General features: G+C 36.6%; 1 non-coding gene across 1 annotated transcript; it reads left to right on the plus strand.

Annotated features, from left to right (window-relative positions):
• The first annotated feature begins 369 nt into the window (after positions 1-369).
• LOC111883244 (small nucleolar RNA R71) lies at positions 370-476 on the plus strand. Its single transcript, XR_002847382.1, has one exon. It is a non-coding gene; the product is annotated as a small nucleolar RNA R71 (small nucleolar RNA).
• Positions 477-21,897: the final 21,421 nt, after the last annotated feature.

A 21,897-nucleotide genomic window follows, 5' to 3' on the forward strand; every position in this document is an offset into this window, starting at 1 on the left:
GATACCTTTTTTGCTTCTTGTATTCTTTGTAATACAACCTTTCCCTCTTTGGCTTTCTCCAATCTTCATCAACCCGGTCACCACTAGAGTAGCATACTTTTTCTTTTCGATTCCCATTATCATCTAAATCGTAATCCTTCATCATTTAGTTCATATTTTTTAGTCTTGCCATTACAGTTTCTAAATCCTCTTAAGCCGCATTGCGTTTACTTCTTGTAACATCCTCTCAAGGGTTGTAATTCTCTCTTGAATGTTTTGTGAATTCTTCTATTAACTCTTTGACTGTAGTGGAATATTTCTTCTTCATTGGCTTGAGAATCATGGAGTTGCCTTGTGGTCACATTCACCCCATCATAAAATATAGAAACCTCTTTATGTTGAGGGAAATTCCTAAGCAATCCATTGTATCTTTCCCAAGCTTCGTACAAGGACTCGCCATCGTTATGTTGGAAATTAGCAATCTTCGTTTTTAGTTTGGATATATTTGAAGGATAGCTGAATTGTCGTACAAATGTTTCATGAAGGTATTACCAAGTTCTTATATTTCCAAGTGCTAATGACCTCAGCCAATTTGGCAGTTCCAGTAAGTGTCACTGGAAGCATCATTAACAAAACTACATCTCTCGAAATATTTAGAACATTGAAATACTTTGAAATGTCTAATATTTCATCAATATGTTTGAAGGCATCTTCATAATCTTTCCTGAAAAAATGGTTTTTCATTAAGCATTGTGAGAATATGGCACTTGAGCTCAAAGTTTGTGGCAGTTGATATTGCGGGTGGAACGAGACCGGGACCGTTATCGTTACACACTCTCCTCTTGTATTCCTCTATCGTCATTATTGTGATATCTGCTATTTCTTCTACACTGCTCTTGATTTTCATTCAATTCTTGGCTTGTAACCTCTTCTTTTCTTTTTTTGAGTTCTCTTAAAACTTTTGAATTTGTCGAAATGAAAAGTGCTACTCGATTAGTCAACCTTTTTGTCTTTCTTCTTAAGGAAATTGGACTTTGGATCTTCAAGTGGTGGTATGATAGGAAGTTGTGATGCTCTGGAAATAAATCGTTGAAACAAAACAGAAAATAAATGTCTAAAACGAATTAAAAACAAAATAAACGAAAAAATGAAAATAAAGAGTGCCTACGTCGCGACAAGAATTCACCACATTGTGGTAGTTGATTTCGTAGAAAAATAGAACTTGCAGAAAATAACTATTTTTCGGTTTATACCCCACAAAAAGGATCGCTTAGCTAAAAGTAATTAAATAAAAACCAAAATAAGTCATTCCCCTATAACGACGCCAAAAACTTGATGTGAGATTTATATACTAATAGTTTTAAATATATAAAACCAACCTACATAAGTAAATAATTGCACTTAGGAAGTGTACCTAGTCAATATATAGGATTTTTTAGGTAAGTCGGGTGCGAACATAGGTAACGGAATTTGTCACACACTCGACCTTTGGCGAAAACGTCGGGCGGTGCGAACAATGGGAGATTAGGTCGAGCCATACAAATATATAGAACATAACATAAAAGAATATCACAAACATATCTTTTATTCATTTATAATTTATTTCGGTATTACATTGTTTATCAAAAGAAAAACACGATTCCTAAAAAGAAACGATAACCAGTCGACACAAAACTTTGGCAGCTTCCTTGCAGGCTTCCTCCATCTTGACACAACTATCCTCATCCTCCTTGTCACGACTATTCTTCTTCTAGACACGAGTATCCTCTACAGTCATTTCGCAGAGAATATATGTATTTTTGAAAACGTCAACATAATGTAGGTGAGTGCACAAGTTTTTATAGTTTTCAGTTTTTATTGGGTTGTATTATTTAGAGAATCCCTTTTATTATATGAAAACCTTTCCTAAAGTATTTTATCAACCCTATCTTTGAAACATTCCATTTAAAATAAAATAAATATATAATTAAATAAATAAATAATAAGCCCAAAGCCCCCGAGATGTATTTTATATTTTATTTTATTTTAGCCCTAAACCCCTAATAATTTATTAGTGTTATCCATAAGGAGTTAAATGATATAATCTCTAGAATTTGGGGTCTATGTTGTAACATTAGGACTTGAAATGTAAATAAATTCATGACGCAAGGTTTGTTTGGTAATTTATGGACTTGAATTGAAAATTATGGATAAGGGAGGGACTGAAAGTGAAATTTTTGCATAAGTTGATAAGAGACGAGTTAATACCCATCACCCTTCCATCGTCCCTTCATTTTTGAACCGCAACCTCCAAACCCTAACCTTAAACGACGTTGCAGTCGCCACCCTTATCACCCCTCACCTCAAGCCGTCGCACCCCTACTGTTGAGATCGGAGGCTGCCAAAGCTAACTACCACTACAGATTCCAATGGCCGACGAAGATAATCACCGCAAGCTGGCATCATCAGAGAAATCGGAAGATGGATTCCAGGTTGTCGTAGCTGCTGTTCTCGGTTAGAGGTCTCACACATTTTCTTATCGATCTATTTTTTCTGTTGCATGTTGCTGCCATTGCTTCGACTGCCACAAGCCACCGTGAGGGTGGCTGAGTTCATACTTGCGTATTTCATATATGGAACTCGTGTTTCGTGTGTGTGTGTGTCGCTTCTTCAGTCGTAAGGTGTGTGTGGGTGTGTTTTTGGCTGGCCAGAAAATGTGAAGACCCGCTATGACAACCAACCATGGTGGCTGCCACTATGTTGCCTTTTTTTGCCACCACCAGCCACCGTGTGTGGTGGTTGTGTGTGCATGTGTGTAAGTTATGGTGGGTGTGTCATGTAGTGTGTGTGTGTGTGTGTGTGTGAAGGTAGTTTGTTGGTATGATGTTGTATGGTCTTTGTTTGGCCGGAAAACCAAAGAAAACCCACCACCACCACCGTGAGGTGGTGGCTACCACCTACTGCCGCTACCGACCATCGTTTTTGGTGGTTGCATTGGACTTTTTCCTTGTTCTTTTGGTTCTAGTGTGTGTGTGTGTGTTGTAAGAAATTGTATGTATATTGGCTTGCTGGAATATTATTAAAACCATCGTCGTACGGGGGTGGCTGCCGCCTCCTACTGCCAACCACCACTCCCCGACGTGGCAGTTGGTGGTGCCCAATTTATTAATAATATATTTATTTAATTAGATAATTAATTAACTTTAGGGGTTGGAAACTCTAATTAGGGTTTAGAAAACCCTAATTTTGGAGTTGGTCAGGAACCACATTAAAACTATTAATTAAACCTAAAATAATACTAAATAATTTTCCATAATTAACTCGATAAAAAATTGGACTTAATGGATTGAGTCCTTAAAGGGTTAAGTGAGGAACACTAACCCTAGTTATCATTTTATCTGAAAACCCTAGAATCTATGAGCTCGATTTTCGGCAATAATCTGGCACGTATTTGCGCTGCTGATTGGATTATTATTCCACCAGAGAATGACTAAGTCAAACATTAATCAGTCATACCCTTAAGTGATTAAGTCCTTAATGGGTTAAGTGTTCTTACTTAACCCTAATCGTTATTTTATGTGAAACTCTAATTGTCAATTCATGTAAGGTGGTCACTGTTGCAAGTGACTATAATTTGTGATCGGGTATTCACTCAAGTATCTTCCTGTTGGTATTTGGAAGTGAGTTGAAGCTGGTAGAGCCCTTCATTGCGAAAATGGTTATATGCACACATATCGAGGTGAGTTTCGCCTCACTGTACTCGTGGGTCCAACGCACCAATACAGGCCCACTAGTTTTGATTATCTGCTAGTAAACGGATACCCTAGGGACCATATATAGTCACATAGGATAGACTGAGGACTCTTGATCTAAGCTCTCTTACCTATTCTTTGTTTGGTTGTGGTTCTTGAGTAGGATCACCTGTCCGGGTGACTATCTCACCTCTGAGTATATACAGCCATGCATTCCTTGGATTGTTGATAGTTAGTTTACTGTTATGCTCTTATGATCTGTAAGATTGGTATCCTGGTAGATAGGATGTTGTTGTGTTGTTATGATCTGTTAGATTAGTATTCTGAGGTATTCCAACCTAATGGTTCATTGGACCCATAGTATGTTGGCATTCCAACCCGATGGTTGAGGGCCTGGGGTATTCCAACTTGATGGTTGATTGGAACCATATTATGCTGGCATTCCAACCCGATGATTGGGGTACTCGAAACCCATGGTTGATTGGACCCATAATATATTGGCATTCCAACCCGATGGTTGAAGGTATGAGGTATTCTAACCCGATGGTTGATTGGGCCTATAGTATATTGGTATTCCAACCCGATGGTTGATTGGAATCATAGTATGCTATTGTTGTATATGTGTTATTTGATTGTGTGTTGGTACTTTGGGGGAAACTCACTAAGTTTTGTGCTTACAGTTTTGTTTATGGTTTCAAGTTCTTCATATGATCAGAGTGGCAAGGAGAATGCGTGACCGTACACATTCTTGGTTTTACAACAGATTGGATCATGGGAAAATCTGATTTTCGAATAAGGTTTGAGAACATTATTTATGTAAACATTTTATAGTAATAGGATCGTTTTGAAAAGTTTAAATTTGTTGAAATTTTCGGGACGTTACAAGTTCGTATCAGAGCCTTGGTTTGAGTGAATTGGAGGAACACTCTTGTGAATCCAGTCTTAAACTAAGAAAAAGATTTTCAAAATGATTTTCAAATGGTTTTCAAAATACTAAAGGAGGATGCGATGTGTACGATCAGCCGGAGCTAATAAGTAGACCCCAAAATACCATGTTATTCTTTGATATTGTGATATGTTAGAACAACATACTAGTGGTAGGCTAGGGATCTTCAAGAATAACATGATAGAATTGTTGGATTAGTGTCTAAGTCCATAACTATTTTGGTATCTACTTGACCCGATGGTGCATGGTCCTTTTGGGTTGCCTACACCAAAGCAACTTGATAGGATGAATTATGGAGAGAAAGGATTAAATATGATTTATTAATATATTATGGGAATAATATATTAAAGGAGAAATCATATTGTTTAATTAATATTAGTCAAGAATTAATTGGTAGTTAGTTTTGTGACTAAAAGAGATTAATTAAACTTAAGGGACTGGAATTGTAATTATAAGATAATTGCAATTTGGGCCATGGATTGTCTTATATTAAGGAGTGGACGAATTCTCATGAGAAATCGTCCAAGCCCTTAAGGAAAGGAATCCATGGGTTGCTTAGGGCTTAAGCATCCATATTAGGGTTTCCTTGTTAGATAATCCTAATAGCCTCACTATATATAAGACCCTTATGACCCAAAAACGTGGCTAAGCTTCTTGTTAGGGTTTCTACACGTTTTGGTAGCCTCCAACCTCTCTCCTCTTCATCCTCTTGCTTATGGTGTTTGTGAACCATTAGAGGAGTGAAACTTGTGACTCTAAGCCTTCCAAAGTCAATTCAAGGTGGAATTGGGATTGTTATTGCTACATAACAATCAAGGTAACATTATAAACCTATTCTCATGTTAATATGATTATTTAAATGCTAGAATTAGGGTTTATAGTCTTGGATAACTTGCATGTACAATAGAGAAACCTAGATCCAAGCATTAGGGTTTGTATGAGCACATAGGATTTCTTATGACCAAAACCCATCAGTGGTATCAGAGCCTAGCTTGGTTTCAATTGTATTGACGCATTGTATAATTGGAAAATTGATTTTTGGGCTTTCTGACTGAGGAACTCGGCGAGTACCACAGTGTACTCGGCGAGTACAGTGTGGTACTCGGCGAGTTCGAGCGTCAGATGGAGCATACTTCGAGATTTCTTGCTGTTTTTTCTTATGGATGGTTACCTTATCATGTTAGATCAATATTAATCCGATTATATGATATATTTGACTATAAATTTGATCTAATTGAATATATTTATCAATTAATAAGATAATTGTTTCCTTATGTGATAATTGATTAATTATTTTGAGTAAATTGATAAATTGTTTTGCAAGAAATCATTAAATAAATCAAATATGGATAATTATGTGATTAATTGTTAATTTGAATTATTTGTTATTTGATCCTTATTGTTATGAAAAGTTTCATATTTTTCCCTTTAGGTTTTATAGTTTAAATTTGAACCCAAAAGTTTTGTTGTTTTGAAATTTAAATAGTTGAAACCCTAATGTTTTGAAATGTTTCAAAACTTGCCCTCAAGTTTTGGAATTTAAAAGTTGATTAAAAGATAATTAGGAATGTTAAATTCTAAAAACCCTAGTATTGTTTTGAAAAGTTCAAATCACACCCTTATGGTTTTATTAATTAATTAAGGAGTATAATTAAAAGAGGTTTAATAAATCCATAAGAGTTTAGGTTAACCAATTAATTGAATTAAAAGTGTAATTGTTAAAGTTAACCACATAGTATTTTAAAAGTTTTAAAATACACCCTATACTATATATAACATTAAAAGTCTAACATTATATATATGTATAACTAAAAGTCAGTCTTACCGTTAGTAGGTCTCATTCACGAAGCTGGTCTATAAGGGGTGTTTAAGGAAATTGCCTATACTATGGCGATTGAATGGGTAACCACTCTTACCCACCGCACTCTTGACTAGTGGAGGGTCGTTAGCCGAACGGGTAGGATAGGACGAAACCTTCCATTATAAGTATAATGAAGTACAAAAGTAACTAAATGTTTTTCAAATTCCCAATCTTAGTTACTTAGCCAAAGTGAATTAATGCAATTCCATGAAATTACACTCTGTGCCCTTGTGAAGACGTTAGTGGAGCGTGTGTGGTTTACCGACACACTAAATGGTTCTAAGCAAAGGTAGCAAAGGGTGACTCAATGTTTGTCATAGTTCGGTGCAGTGTGTGTGGTTTACCGGCACATCGAATAGGTGACTGTAACATGTGAGGGCACCATGTAGTTTACATGGTTATTTACACCCGCTTTGTGATCCTCGGCATCCCAGTCACAAACAAGAGGGGAATATCGAGATTTAAACATGCCATTGAAATGTTCAATGAATCTCAAAGGATCTAGGAGTTTTCATAGATTTAAAACTTAAATTTATTTTTCGTTTTTCATGGTGGAAATTAGTGAATCGTCATTCACTTACCTTCAAATATTCTGCAACTAGATTACGACATCCCTTTTCTAGGTTGTAGCGTATTGTGTTGGGTCCTAGCCTTGGAATTTCATTTGGGTGATTTACCAAGGACTCAATCAATCAACTAACTTGAATTTCGTTTTCTCTCGTTTTGTAGATGTCAAAGTTCGATAACTACGGTCTTCCCGAATCCTTTGGAACAAGCATTCCACATGAAGATGATATTCCACGATTCGATCGAGGAACAAGAAATCATGCTTCACTTCCTCCTCCTCCTCCTCCAATTGTTCTCCCTAACCCACAAGATCAAAAAATTGAAAGGTTCAATATCACTCAAGCCCTTTTGGCAAGTAAACATAATGAAGAAAAGTCGGTGTGTGCACACGTCCTAGGGATGAAGTCACACATTGATAGACTAAGAATAATGGGATCTGTTGTCGGTGAGGAGATGGCTGTTGATTGGGTTCTTCAGTCACTTCCTAACTCATATAGTGATTTCGTAAGAGATTACTATATGATGAACCACGACGTGACCCTTATAGATCTCACCTATATGCTTATTGCTGCTGAATCAACAATGGTGTGGCACAATAGAAACGAATATTTGATTGGTGAATCTGCCTTCAAGACCTCTATGGATATAGACAATGGCAACGAAAGACATGCTATGATCGAAAAGTCTAATCATAAGAGAAAGGCGATGTCTGAAGTAGTTCCATGTGTTGTTCCAAAAGAGTCAATTTGCTTTTATTGCCAAGAGAAGGGGCATTGGAGACGAAGGCCCTAATTACCTAAGAGATCTAAGAGATGGGAGAGTCAGAAAATATGGCTCTACTTTAGGTAAGAATCCACTATCTAACTCCATTAAGTTCCTATTCATTGATTCTTAATACATGATGTGATAAGATTGCATTTGAGTGTTTTTGCAGGATCGGTGAAAAGAAAGGAAGCTTGTTGAGAGAGCAAGATGAATCTAATCACCAAGAGATGGATCTCGATCGCATGGACTTGAAGATTTGATTTTGAGCTTAGATAGTTATGATAGAGTTGTTAGAAATTTTCCTTTTTCATAGTTTTCAATGGATTTTGCATTGTAAGGACAAATTTTTCCCCTGCTTTTATAAATAAAATAAATTTTGTTTTGACTCATTTATTTGTTTATTTCCTTGCAATTAAATCGTTATGAAAATTGATTTTTGCATATTTCTACAACGAATGGATATGATTCTTATTTATGTTATTTATGGAAATGTAGAGAATTTACCAGATAGGGAGAGTTTCTCATCGCCAAAATTTCAATTGGACTGACATTTGGAATCACGCAACTTGGTTGCATGATGAATGAGAAATTTCATATTTGGAAATTAGACAAATTCGTTGACAAAGTGTCAAGTAAAGGACTAGGAGATCGAGTACACAAAGTTGTGTGTTGATCAAGTTCACCATAAGAGTAACAAAGATATTTGTCATGATTTACTAAAGGTTTAGCAAATATGATTATACTTACAAGATTAAGTGTAATTCGAAATTGATTAAAAGGTTTAAATCAATAGCAAAACGAATAAGAAGAATCGAGTAGGCAGAAAGATAAAAGTTTCTCCATTCTAAGAAGAAGGGAGAGTAGCTTTTATGCTTAATGATAAGTCTTAATGATTAAGAACCATATTTCAATTAATCCTCTAAGTGAGACTTAGTACAATTATATGTCTAAGAAGAGGATTCGAGAATTGAGGAAATGGTTAAATCAAGAAGTCAATCATATTTCGTTCCAATAACAAGTCTTAAAGTTAAGATTGTGACAATGAGTGAAAAGTATTAAAGGTTTATAACATTCAAATGTGGAAAGTTTTGATGTCTTGGATAAGACAAAAGACCAACTAGGACCAATTTGTGAAGTGTTTTGATAAAAACTACACTAACTCTTGAATATTTGTTTGTCAAGAAATGTTTATTGATAAAAGAATCTTATATGTCAAGGAGTCAGTGGGAGTCTTAATGGTCTTGAAAGGTTTCAAGAACAAATCAAATAAACCTTATCAATCATCACTAGCACAAGAGTTGAGGTTCACGACCTATCGTGTTGACGTTATTTTGTTTATATGCCATTCCAATTGAGTTAATTATGCATGTGAGTCCTATGAGTTCTCATTTTGAACGCATAAAAGGCAAGGCACCTTAATCAATGAAAGGTACATTGATAGGAAAAGGTGAGCTGCTTAACTATATGGAAGACGTGGTGGGCAGCTGTGCTACCATAAGGCAAGAAATCAAGATTTAGAAAGTTCGATCCATATGAGTTTGAATTTGTCGTAAACTTTGGTTTTGACAAATTCACATGGATAGGAACACATACACCGTTTAAATCTAAGTGTTATAAGATTTCCTCCTTCATGAAAATGATTGTGAGGAAATGCTTTCACTACGAAAGATTTTAAGAAGATAGTGATTGTAAAATTGCGTTCTCGAATTCGATTATGGTTACGGTGTCCCTTTCCATAATTTGAATTGTGAGGTTTGGCAATTAGTCTTAATTGTTTAAGACACACATATAAACTATCTAAGGCAAAGGTGTATAAGTTCAAGAAGCCTTGATAAAAGATTATCAAAGCATTAAGTATTAGAAACATGAACTTAAGAAATTCAATAGGTATTGTTTTTCTGGAAGTTAAGATGTTTTGAATACATGTCGAAGCTGGTGGGAGCATAAGTGTTATGTTTTATAGTAATCATCATAGTAGTGGGAACATAAAAGTTATGATTGTATGATTATTATGGAAAGTATTGCAAGTTGGCAATATTAATTATAGAAAACAAGAGTTATACATTGCAAAGTCGTAAGGGTTGTAAAGTTGTTTTGCTATAATTAAGGGAGAAAATATTATGCTTCATTTCAAATCTAAAGGATTAGCTTGAGAAATGTTAATAAATTTATTCAAAGGTACATTGTGTGTTCTTAAAATTTCTATTATGATTATGGCATTCCTCTTCACAATTCGAATTTTGAGAACATAGCAAGTAAAACGTTATGCGTCGTGTCCCATACGCTTCGGGTATAGGATCGATTGCAAATACTTTAATGGTTGACCATTCTAAAATTTTCCAAATGTCTAGCGCATTTAGAGGGAAAAGGGACTAGAATTGGTTTTGACTAAAATAATTAAACAACTAACAAAGGACAATCCAAAGTTCGACGAGGATTGGTTGCTTCTGAGTAGTTGGAAGCATGATATTGAATGGACCATATCGACATTATTATGAATAGAAAAGATTCTATTAAGAATGACTTGTCATATGGAAAATATGGAAATGTTTCCATATTGTATGGACCATATCGACATCATTACGAATAGATAAGATTCTATTAAGAATAAGTTGTCATATGGAACATATGGAAGCGTGTTCATATTGGGAAGTAAATATTGAAAATCTATGTCTAGATTAGAGACTTTTATGCAAAAGGATGTTTCAAGGAATGTACTTTGAGTGAGAGACATCATATCTAAGGAATTGTCTTGTAACAATCTCCGTTAGAGAACTTTGTAATATCATTGGCAATAGTCTTTGTGACTTTGGTGCGGTGACATTACGAAAGGATCGTTGCATAGAATGTTAGAATCTAGCATATTCTATAAGTAGAAAGAATTTGATATTCTTACACTTATGAAAAAGGATTTGGAGTTCTAAAATGAGAATGATTGGAAATGTGTTCAATTTGTCTATTTCACAAAAGTAAGAACCATAGGTAAACATTGTGTGCATGCTAGGAGCATGGGACAAGTGTAATAATTCAAGTAAGAAGTTGATTACCCAAAACGACAAATAATGAGTAATTGGTATGGTGATATATAAAAGGTGTTTTATTTATGCTCAAAGGTTTGAGGCCATATGGGATTAGTATTATTCTTGTGTTTCACCTTGCATGTTTTGACTTCCAGAATAATTGAGTTTATTAAGAATAATCGAATTATTCGAACGGGCCACAGTCGTTCATATGTTGGAAGTAGATATGAATGAAGACTGTCATGAATTGGTGTGTGGATTGTCTAGAAAAGTATTAGACATAAGCAAATGTTTGCTGCAACGTTCATGAGTGCTTATGAATATGATTCGAGCATTGGATTAAACCCACGCTCACTTGGATCGCTCCATGGATTGTATCACGAGTGATTAGTGAGACGATAACATCTTATATTCTTGAAACCGAGATGTGTGAGTTGTATCTTGTGAATCGGTTGCACATTGATAATATGTAAACGCACTAGTAACTTGGTGTTATAAAACATATTATTATGTGTAATTTGGTGAGTAAGTACAAGAGAGCATTGTATCAAAGTTTATCCGTTCCTTTTATCCAAAGTAGGATAAAAGTGATATCTTTGGGCCCCTCGATGGTTTAGTGATGACATACATAAATGCTCGGTCGGGCTAGGGCTAATTTGATTTGTTCAATTAGTCTGTCGTCATAAATCAGAAATCAAGAAGTAGTACAAAGAGAATGATTAGAAATCATATCTCATATGATATCTAGAATGGAGGAATATATGATCCCTTATCTAAAGGACACGCGTATCTGATATGATCAGAGTTGACAGCGGCTTTGGAAAGCTACGATTGCACACCGGGATCCGAAGTCATACGCAGAATAGTTGTTAGACTTATCCAAGTGGGAGACTGTTGGATTAGTGTCTAAGTCCATAACTATTTTGGTATGTACTTGACCTGATGGTGCATGGTCCTTTTGGGTTGCCTTCACCAAAGCAACTTGATTGGATGAATTATGGAGAGAAAGGATTAAATATGATTTATTAATATATTATGGGAATAATATATTAAAGGAGAAATCATATTGTTTAATTAATATTAGTCAAGAATTAATTGGTAATTAGTTTTGTGACTAAAAGAGATTAATTAAACTTAAGGGAATGGAATTGTAATTATAAGATAATTGCAATTTGGGCCATGGATTGTCTCATATTAAGGTGTGGACGAATTCTATGGGAAAACCCATGAGAAATCGTCCAAGCCCTTAAGGAAAGGAATCCATGGGTTGCTTAGGGCATAAGCATCCAAATTAGGGTTTCCTTGTTAGATAACCCTAATAGCCTCACTACATATAAGACCCTTATGACCCAAAAACGTGGATAAGCTTCTTGTTAGGGTTTCTACACGTTTTGGTAGCCTCCAACCTCTCTCCTCTTCATCCTCTTGCTTATGGTGTTTGTGAACCATTAGAGGAGTGACACTTGTGACTCTAAGCCTTCCAAAGTCAATTCAAGGTGGAATTGGGATTGTTATTGCTACATAACAATCAAGGTAACATTATAAACCTATTCTCATGTTAATATGATTATTTAAATGCTAGAATTAGGGTTTATAGTCTTGGATAACTTGCATGTACAATAGAGAAACCTAGATCCAAGCATTAGGGTTTGTATGAGCACATAGGATGTCTTATGACCAAAACCCATCAAGAATTTCCTAATTATATGATGCCTGATAGCCTAGAGCCTTTCTTTTATGAAATTGACATTATTACTATAGTTGCTTAGTGTATGCATCATGGATGTATATAACTAAGATCTTATAGCCTGAGAATGTTTTGTTTGGCCTTACTTCCTGTTCTTGTTTGATGAATGGCTTAGAGTAGGATCAGATATTTGAATGTCTATAGGGTCCAACGTTATGTATGGCAAGCATACACGAGTTTTGCAGGGTCGGTGGAAGCTTCATGGATGAGTAGGGTGGGGTCAGTCGACTAGTTGTGAGATGTTTAGCCTTCCTCTAGGAATGAGGATAGAGTGCATGAGTATGTTTGAGTGCAGTGTATTTATAGGGTTGTCGTGATGATCCTCTGAGACAACAACGGGTAGGTGTGGAAGGTAGTATGGGCCCGTACTACTGAAAGCATAAGATCCGTATGCGTATCAGGGAAGTCACAAACCTTAGAGTTTTTTAGGAATTGGTTCCCCTGGTGTTATATGTGTTTTTTATTATATCTCCCTGTTTTTTTTTCATTATGGCGAGTACGAGACGATTTGAGCCTGGATCTAGATCAGGATCACGAGCAGATGGCCAGTATGGGCCAGCATTGATTGAGGACCATGTCAGGGAGATCATTTGTAAGGAAGTTATTTCTTTTGTTCGGGGCAGATACTGGAACTGGTTGAATCTGTCATTGTCGCTATGATGGAGTACTTTGATGACTGATATGCTACACTTACTGAGGTTGTTGTTGCTGCAGCAACCGCAACTGTTGCTGTCATTGGGGCTCGAGGAGCGAAATATTTCCAGTATCAGTATTTTGATCATATGAAGCCCCTAGAGTTTGATGGGGTCTCAGACCCGATCATGACGATGAGATGGTTGCCTGACATGGAGGGTTGTTTCTTCACGAGTTCTTGTCCAGATAACTAGAAGGTTAGGTGAGATCTGAACCTTTTGAGGCCTAGGGCAAGGGATTGGTGGAGACTGGTGACTAGTTCTTATACTCCTGATCAGAGGGTAGCGATGACGTGGGAACTATTCTTGGATATGTTCCGTGCAACGTATGTTCCCCTGGTAGAGAGGAAGAGACTGGCCTAGGAGTACCTAGATCTGAGACAGATGACCGAGTCAGTGACGGAGATCACCAAGATGTTCACTGAGAAGGCCTTGTTCAACCATGAGTTCACTACTTCAGATCAGGCTCAGATGACTCAGTATAAAAGCATGCTCAAAATGGATATTCGACAGTTCGTGTCCATCCAGTGTTGTGGTTCTCTCGTTGAGCTTCAAGATGCCGTGAAGAGGCGAGAGATTGAGATAGAGACCCAGGTGAGGGAGCAACGTCAGGATCCGGATCAGTCCCGTCATGCAGTAAAACGGTTCAAGTCCGGCAGTCAGAGTTCAGGATCAATTGGAGGGAGGCTCAAATCTATTTCATATCACCGATTTGGCAAGGAGGATCATTTTGGAAGAGACTATGGGCGGAGTGTGCGTGTTTGTTTTCATTGCGGTCGGGAAGGCCACATTAAAGCTAATTGTCCTTTTCTCAGTGAGGTGCTAGATCCTAAGCTTCGCAGTTACCAGATGGTCTTCAAGAGACCACTGGGGTCCTGAAGACCGAAAATTGAGTTGACAGTTCTTTTATTCAGCTATTGTGGTAGTATTGATATCTATCTATCATTTATGTTGTGTTTCAAGGTTCAGTTGTAATTTTCGATGATCAATTAAATGGAATTATATTATTTAACTTTTTCCATTTGATCTCTTGTTATGTATGGATTAATTATCTTTTTCCTCCACTGTATGAAAGTTTGAATGTATGAATGTGGTGTGAAATCAGATTCTGCTATGTGTGTGGATATCAGTGGTTGAGATCAAATAATAGAGTTCGAGTTAGTCGTAGTATCAAAGGAATATAAAGTCCTCAACTTCTAGCATATTTCAAGTGGGGGAGAGTGGAAACTCATAGCAGGAAGACTTTGTACCAAGATTCGGTCTCAGTCAGATTTCTCTAAGTTTCAGACTTTCGCGCAACTGCTAAACCTTCGAGTTTCGCGACATGCCCACCGTCAGTTGTTGGACTTTCCCTTCGATTTGTATTTATCTTTATCGTGATAGCATCTTTAGGGCGTGTTTTTGCTTAGCCCTAAGGTGTTAGGAGTTCAGTTTAAGGGTTGCTTCTCTGTTGTCGTCTGGTCGGGGGTAAGCCCTAGTGTTGATAGTGGATAGCTCAGCTAGGCTGTCGGAGCAGAGTAAGAGTATGGTTTGGTTTAATAGGATGTCAGTTAACTTTCTCTGCGGTGATGCCCTTTTGGCGCAGGATTTGAGCGTCGGCGTTTGGCCGAGAGGCGCGGAGACCGATGTATTCTGAGGATTTTCGTTCATCTTGGTTGCTGTAGGGGAGTACATCATGAAATAGAAGCGATAGCTGATTTCGAGGATGAAATCTAATTTAAGTGGGGGAGGGGGGGGGGAATTGTAACATTCTGCTTAAAATAAATAAATAAATAAATAAAAAGTAAATAACTAAATAATAAGCCCTAAGGCCCCGAGATGTATTTAAATTTTATTTTATTTTAGCCCTAAATCCGTAATAATTTATTAGTGTTAGCCATAAGGAGTTAAATGATATAATCTCTAGAATTTGGGGTCTATGTTGTAACATTAGGACTTGAAATGTAAATAAATTCATGAAGCAAGGTCTGTTTGGTAATTTCTGGACTTGAATTGAAAAAGATGAATGAGGGAGGAGCTGAAAGTGAAATTTTGGCAGAAGTTGATAAGAGACGGGTTAATACCCGTCACCCTTCCATCGTCCCTTCATTTTTGAACCACAACCTCCAAACCCTAACCCTAAACGATGTTGCAGTCGCCATCGTTATCACCCCTCACCACCAGTCGCCGCCACCCCCTACTATTGAGATCGGAGACCGCCGAAGCCAACCACCACTACAGACTATGGCGGCCGAAGAAGACAATCACCGTAAGCTGGCGTCGTCAGAGAAATCGGAAGACGGAGTCAGGGTTTTCGTCGCTGCTATTCTCGGTTAGAGGTCACACACATTTTCTTCTCCGTCTCTTTTTTTTGTCGCGTGTTGCTGCCATTACTCTTACTGCCACAAGCCACCATGAGGGTGTCTAAGTTCATATTTGCGTATTTCATAGTTGGGACTCGTGTTTCGTGTGTGTGTGTCGCTGCTTCAGTTGTGAGGTGTGCGTTGATGTGTTTTTGGCTGGCCAGAAAATGAGAAGAATCACCATGGCAACCAACCATGGTGGCTGCCGTCGTGGTGCCTTTTTCTGCTGCCACCAGCCACCATGTGTGGTGGTTGTGTTTGTGTATGTAAGTTATGGTGGGTGGGTCATGTAGTGTGTGTGTGTGTGTGTGTGCAGGTATTTTCTTGGTATGATGTTGTATGGTCTTTCTTTGGCCGTGTAAGGTTTCAAAGTACTCCATGGATGATGGCAATGGGCACCCTTGATGAAGTGTAGGTTAAAAGCCAAAGACTTGTCTTTTCACTATAAACAATCATTTATTATTCATAATTAGGGTTAAGAGTGAGGCAAAATGTAGCCGCCACGTTGTGAGGTTTCTTGTAGAGTTAGATTCCTATTCTTAAAATTGTAATCTGTTCCTCATAATTGAATAAATTGAGTGATCATTTTACATATCTTCATATTTGTGTTTGTTCTTATTTTCCGCATCTTGTTCATCAAATCACAATCAGGGATTTAATTCCAACAAGTGGTATCAGAGCGGGTCTTTGAATATCTATTGATTTTTGAAGTATCGCTTCTTGGTTTGATGATTTTCTGCACAAGTTATTGAAGATTATTGGTTTTTTAGCGTCTTAGAATCAAAATTCTGTTCAAGAAAACTTATGTTTTATGTTACTGTTCATATGGGTAATTTTTCATTAATCTGACACGTTTTGTGTTCATATTAGTCTCTACTTCTCGGGATTTAGTCCATTTATTCAATTTCATATTTGTTCAATCCAAAATCAATTTACTACATCGATTGATCTATTTTGTTTGTTTTGGCCCATAAGAATTGGTCCTTTAGTGTTCACATCCACCCGATTTGCCATTCTTTTATCTCCGTACGTTTCGTGCTTTGGATATGACACTTCTATCTTTTCATCATTTGATTACCATTATCGTCAAAGGTTATTGTTGTTATCACTCACATGAATCGATTTCTATTAGCTTTTATCCAAAATCAAAATTTTCATATTATCGAATCGATTGGGTGCTTGATTGAGAATGCAAATATTGTAGTCTGATGATGAATGGATGAACAACATTGTTTTTCTTTCGATTTGGAGGGTCAAACCATAGAAAGTCAAAATTGGGACTCTAATCTTAATCAGATTCGTGACCGGATGTGTAATGCAATCGACTGAAATCGAGATTGGATTTTATCAGAATAAGCAGATGTTCTTGCAAGTCAATCTAAAAAGTCAAAATTGGGGCAAACAGGTTCTCCGCTTTTGTAATTGAAATTGTAAAAGGAAGTGGCATGTGAGCGAATGAAATCGTGGTAGTTGTGTGCTTATTCGCAATTGCTAGTTAACAGAAATAGTCAAAATCGATTTAAAAGTTCCAACATGCGAACGATCGGGAATTGACACCTGTGAACGAATGGAGTGCAAATCGAAACCCATTCGGGGTGAACATTGGGCGAAGATCATACCTGCGAACCTGGGCTCGCACTTCGTCTCACGAATGATTGCAGCGAACCCTTGTTTGGACTCGTGGATGTCACTGATTCGCAGCGAATCGGTTGCCATTAGGTTTCGCAATGAGATTGAGAATGTTCGCATTGGGTGTGTATTCGACTGATACGGAATAAAAGGTCAAGGATTCGGGGTTGTCTTGATTCACACCATTGGACTCGGAGCGAACCTCTCGCAGTCGATGTTTATGATAAAAGCAAAACGACTTGAAATTGGCACTGAGAATGGCTCGGATTCGTACCTTGGTGCTAGTAACGAAAGTATAAATTCGAAGGTTACTAATTTCTTGGGTTCGTTGTTTAAATTGCGTGTTGTTCATTCATCTATTCATCTGACGTTAAATTGAGGAAGATGACTCAAGTTACCTTTCTGGTCCCTGCAACTTCAGGGATTTGACGGTTCTGGTCCCTGAATTATTTGTGACTTGGCAGTTTTGCTCCATTTCAAGAAATTGTTACAATTATAGTTGAATTTGATGCAGAGTTACATTTTCAGTCCCAAAATTTCAACAATGTGTCAGTTTCAGCCCATTTTTGGAAAAGTTTGCAAAATAAAGGGCTGGTGAACGGTTTTAGATTTTTTAATGCACGTATTTTTTCGTGAACAGAAAATTAAGGATTCCATCAAGTCTTGGCGGTTCGGAAAGTCGTTTTTCGCAATAACGTCAAATTTTTTCGGCTATTTCGGATTTTAAACTTCATTGTTTATATCACCTTGTCGTGGGGGAGAATAGTAATTTTTTATCCATTCAAGATCATTCTCATGACCATTTGAAGGCTTTATAATCTCGTTTTCTTGTTATAAATGATGGGTTTTGTGCATAACATCAATTATATGGTGTTCATGCAACCCTAATTTCTTGGATCTAGTTTTTCTACTTTGAACATGCAATTAACTTCCAAGACTTATAAATCCTAGGTCTAGCATACAAGTAATCATATTAACATATTAATAGGGTTTAGATCTTACCTTTGATTGTTATATAGCAATAATAGTCAATCCTTGGCTTCAGAAAGCTTAGTGCCTCAAATGTTGCACCTCTAATGGAGTCACAAACACCACTAAGAAACAAGATGAAGAAGAGAAGAGAGGGGAGGCACCAAAAAACGGCTGGAAACCCTAATCCAAGTGTTAGCCACATTTTTGGTGCCTAAGGGCTCCTTATATACTTAGGCAATTAGGTTTAACTAACAAACAAACCCTAATTTGACTGCTTAAGCCCTAAGATGCCCATGGACTCCTTCTTTAGAAGCCTTGGACGACTTCTAATGGGTTTCCCCAGTGGAATTCGTCCACTCCACCTTCTATGGAGTCCATAAGCCCATCAATGTAATTATCTTATAATTCCACAATAAGTCCCTTAAGTTTAATTAATATCTTTTAGCCACAAAATTAATTCTTGACTAATATTAATTAAACATTATGATTTCTCCTTTAATATATTATTCTTATAATATATTAATAACTCATAATTAAACCTATCTCTCCATAATTTAGGAGTGGCAACTCTCGACCCAACCCGTAACCCGAAACTGACCCAACTCAAAAATAGACGGGTTTGGGTTGAGATTTTTGACCTGCCAACCCGTCAGCCCGCCAACCCACCAACCCATTTATTTCACGGGTTGGGTTGGGTTATCTATTTGGGTTCATGGGTCAACTCGCCAACCTGTATATATATATATATATATATATATATATATATATATATATATATATATATATATATATTACATTTAAAAAAATGATACACTAATTATTAATGAAATTTGATTTCCATCCGTATTCGTAATATTTTGTATCATTTTATTCATTCCATATTCGTATGTGAGTAATTTGCATTTGTTGTTCGTTAATCAGAAAAAGAAAAAAAATACATGTCATTATTTTAACGAGTCACGAACGAAGAACACATCCGCTTTCTATGAATATTTTTATTTTTCATTTTTATTTGGATGTTATTGACTTTATGAATTTATGTTGAAAACCTTTTTTTTATGTTAATCACTTTAATCATTTTATGAATTTATGTTGAAAAAATCTCATTTTTTTAAAATGTGTTGCTTATTTATTCAACGGGTTATATGGGTTGGGTTTAACCCATTAACTTGTGAACCCACGAACCCATATACTTAAATGGGTTATATGGCTTGGGTTGGGTTGAGGTTTCCAACCCACCAACCCATGTCCCGCCATCCCGTCAACCCATATATTATATGGGCTGGGTTGAGTTTATATTTTCTAACCCGCCAACCCGCCAACCCGAACCCAACCTAATTGCTAGGCCTACCTTAATTCATCCTACATATTGCTATGGTGAAGGCAACCCAAAAGGACCATGCTCATAATCAGGTCAAGTACATACCAAAATAGTTATGGACTTAGACACTAATCCAATAGTCTCCCACTTGGATAAGTCTAATAACTATTAAGCATAACTTCAGAACCTGATTAGCAATCGTAGCTTTCAAATGCCGCTATCAACTCTGATCTTATCAAATACACGTGTCCTTTAGATAAGGGATCATATATTCCTCCATTCTTAAGATATCGTATAGACATAAGATATGAATTTCAATCATTCTCTCTATACTGTTTCCCGACTTCCTATTTATGACGACTGACAACAGACTATAATTGAACACATCAACTTAGTCCTGGCTAGGCCAAGCGCTTTGGTGTCATCACTAAATCATCGAGGGGCCCACAGATATCGCATTTATCCCACTTTGGGTAAAAGGAACGGATAAACTTTGACTCAAATGTTTGCTTGCATTTACTGATCGAATCACACACAACAATAAGTTTTATAACACCAAGTTACTGGTGCGCTTACTTATTATCAATGTGTAACCGACAAACAAATAACAACTGACACGTCTCGGTTTCAAGAATATACAATATTATTGACACACAATCACTCGCAATATAATCCATGAAGTGATTCACGTGAGCGTGGGTTTAATCCAATACTCTAATCTTATCAAAGCACTCATGAACTCTGCAGCAAAGTTGTGCTATGTCTAAACTCTTCAGACAATCTACAAACTCTTCATGACAGTCTTCCTTCATACCTACTTCCAACGTATGACCGACTGTGGAGGTTCGAATAACCCAATTATTCTGGAAGTCAAAACATGCAAAGCTGAAACACAATAATAATACTTAATCCTTTATGGCCCCAAATTTTTTGAGTGTAAATAAAACACTTTTATTTAAGTGCCATATTTACTACTCATTATTTATTGTTTAATGTTTCGAATAATCATCTCATTACTTGAATCACAACATCAATTGTCCCATGCACCAAGCATGCACACTATGGTTCCTATGGTCCATGCTTTGTGAGATAGATCAATTGAAAACCTTTTCGATGAAACTCATTTCACAATTCCCAATCCTTATTATTTGTGTAAGAACACAACATTCTTGCCGCAAATAGAATATGTTAGATTCTAACATTTTATGCAATGATCATTTCGCAAAGTCATACCACAAAAGTCACCAAGACTTGGCCAATGAAATTATAAAGTACCCTTCCGGAAATTGTTACAAGACAATTCCATAGACGTGAAGTCTCACATTTAAAGTATATTCCTTTGAAGATCCTTCTTGCATAAAATTTTCTAACCTAGACATAGACTCTAAATATCTAACTCCCAATATGGAAATATTTCCATATTTGCCATATGACAACTCATTCTTAATAGAATCTTATCTATTCCTAATAATGTTGATATGGCCCATCCAATACCATACTTCCAGTACTCACAAGCGACCAATCCTCAGCGAACTTTGGATCGTCCTTTTAGTTATTTTAGTCAAAACCGATTCTAGTCCCTTTTCCCTCTTAATGCGCTATACATTCGGAAAATTTTAGAATGGTCATATATTGTAGCATTTGCAATCGATCCTATACCCGAAGCGTATGGGACACGATGCATAATGTCTTACATAAAGATATGATACTTTATCAATCGTCTGCCATAATATTTTATGTATCACGTTCTCACAATTCGAACTATGAAGAGGGAAGTCGTAATCATAAGAGAATTTTAAGAACACACTATGTATCCTTTGACTAAATTTATTAAAATTTCTCAACCTAAGCTGTAGATTTTGAAACGAAGTATAATATTCTCTCCCTAAATTATAGCAAAACAACTTTTCAACCCATGCAACCTTGCAAATTGAATCTTTGTTTTCTATAATTAATATTGCTAACTTGAAATACTTTCCATAATAATCAGGCAAGAAAAAACACTTATTCTCCCACTATCATGATGATTATTATCATATAAGCATAACACTTATGCTCCCACTAGCTTTGACACGTATTCAGAAAACAGCTGAATTTCCAGAAAACAATGCTTATTGAATTTCTAAAGTTCATATTTCTAATACCAGATGCTTCGATAAGCCTTTATCTAAGCTTCTTAAACTTATACACCTTTGCATTAGATAGCTCATATGTGTCTCTAAACAATTCATAACTTATATCAATAAGTCCCAAATGTTAGACTAATTGCCAAATCTCACAATTCGAACTATGGAAAGGGATGTCGTAACCATAATCGAATTTGAG

Source organism: Lactuca sativa, chromosome 8 (assembly GCF_002870075.4).
Source record: "Lactuca sativa cultivar Salinas chromosome 8, Lsat_Salinas_v11, whole genome shotgun sequence".
Classification (NCBI taxonomy): Eukaryota; Viridiplantae; Streptophyta; class Magnoliopsida; order Asterales; family Asteraceae; genus Lactuca; species Lactuca sativa.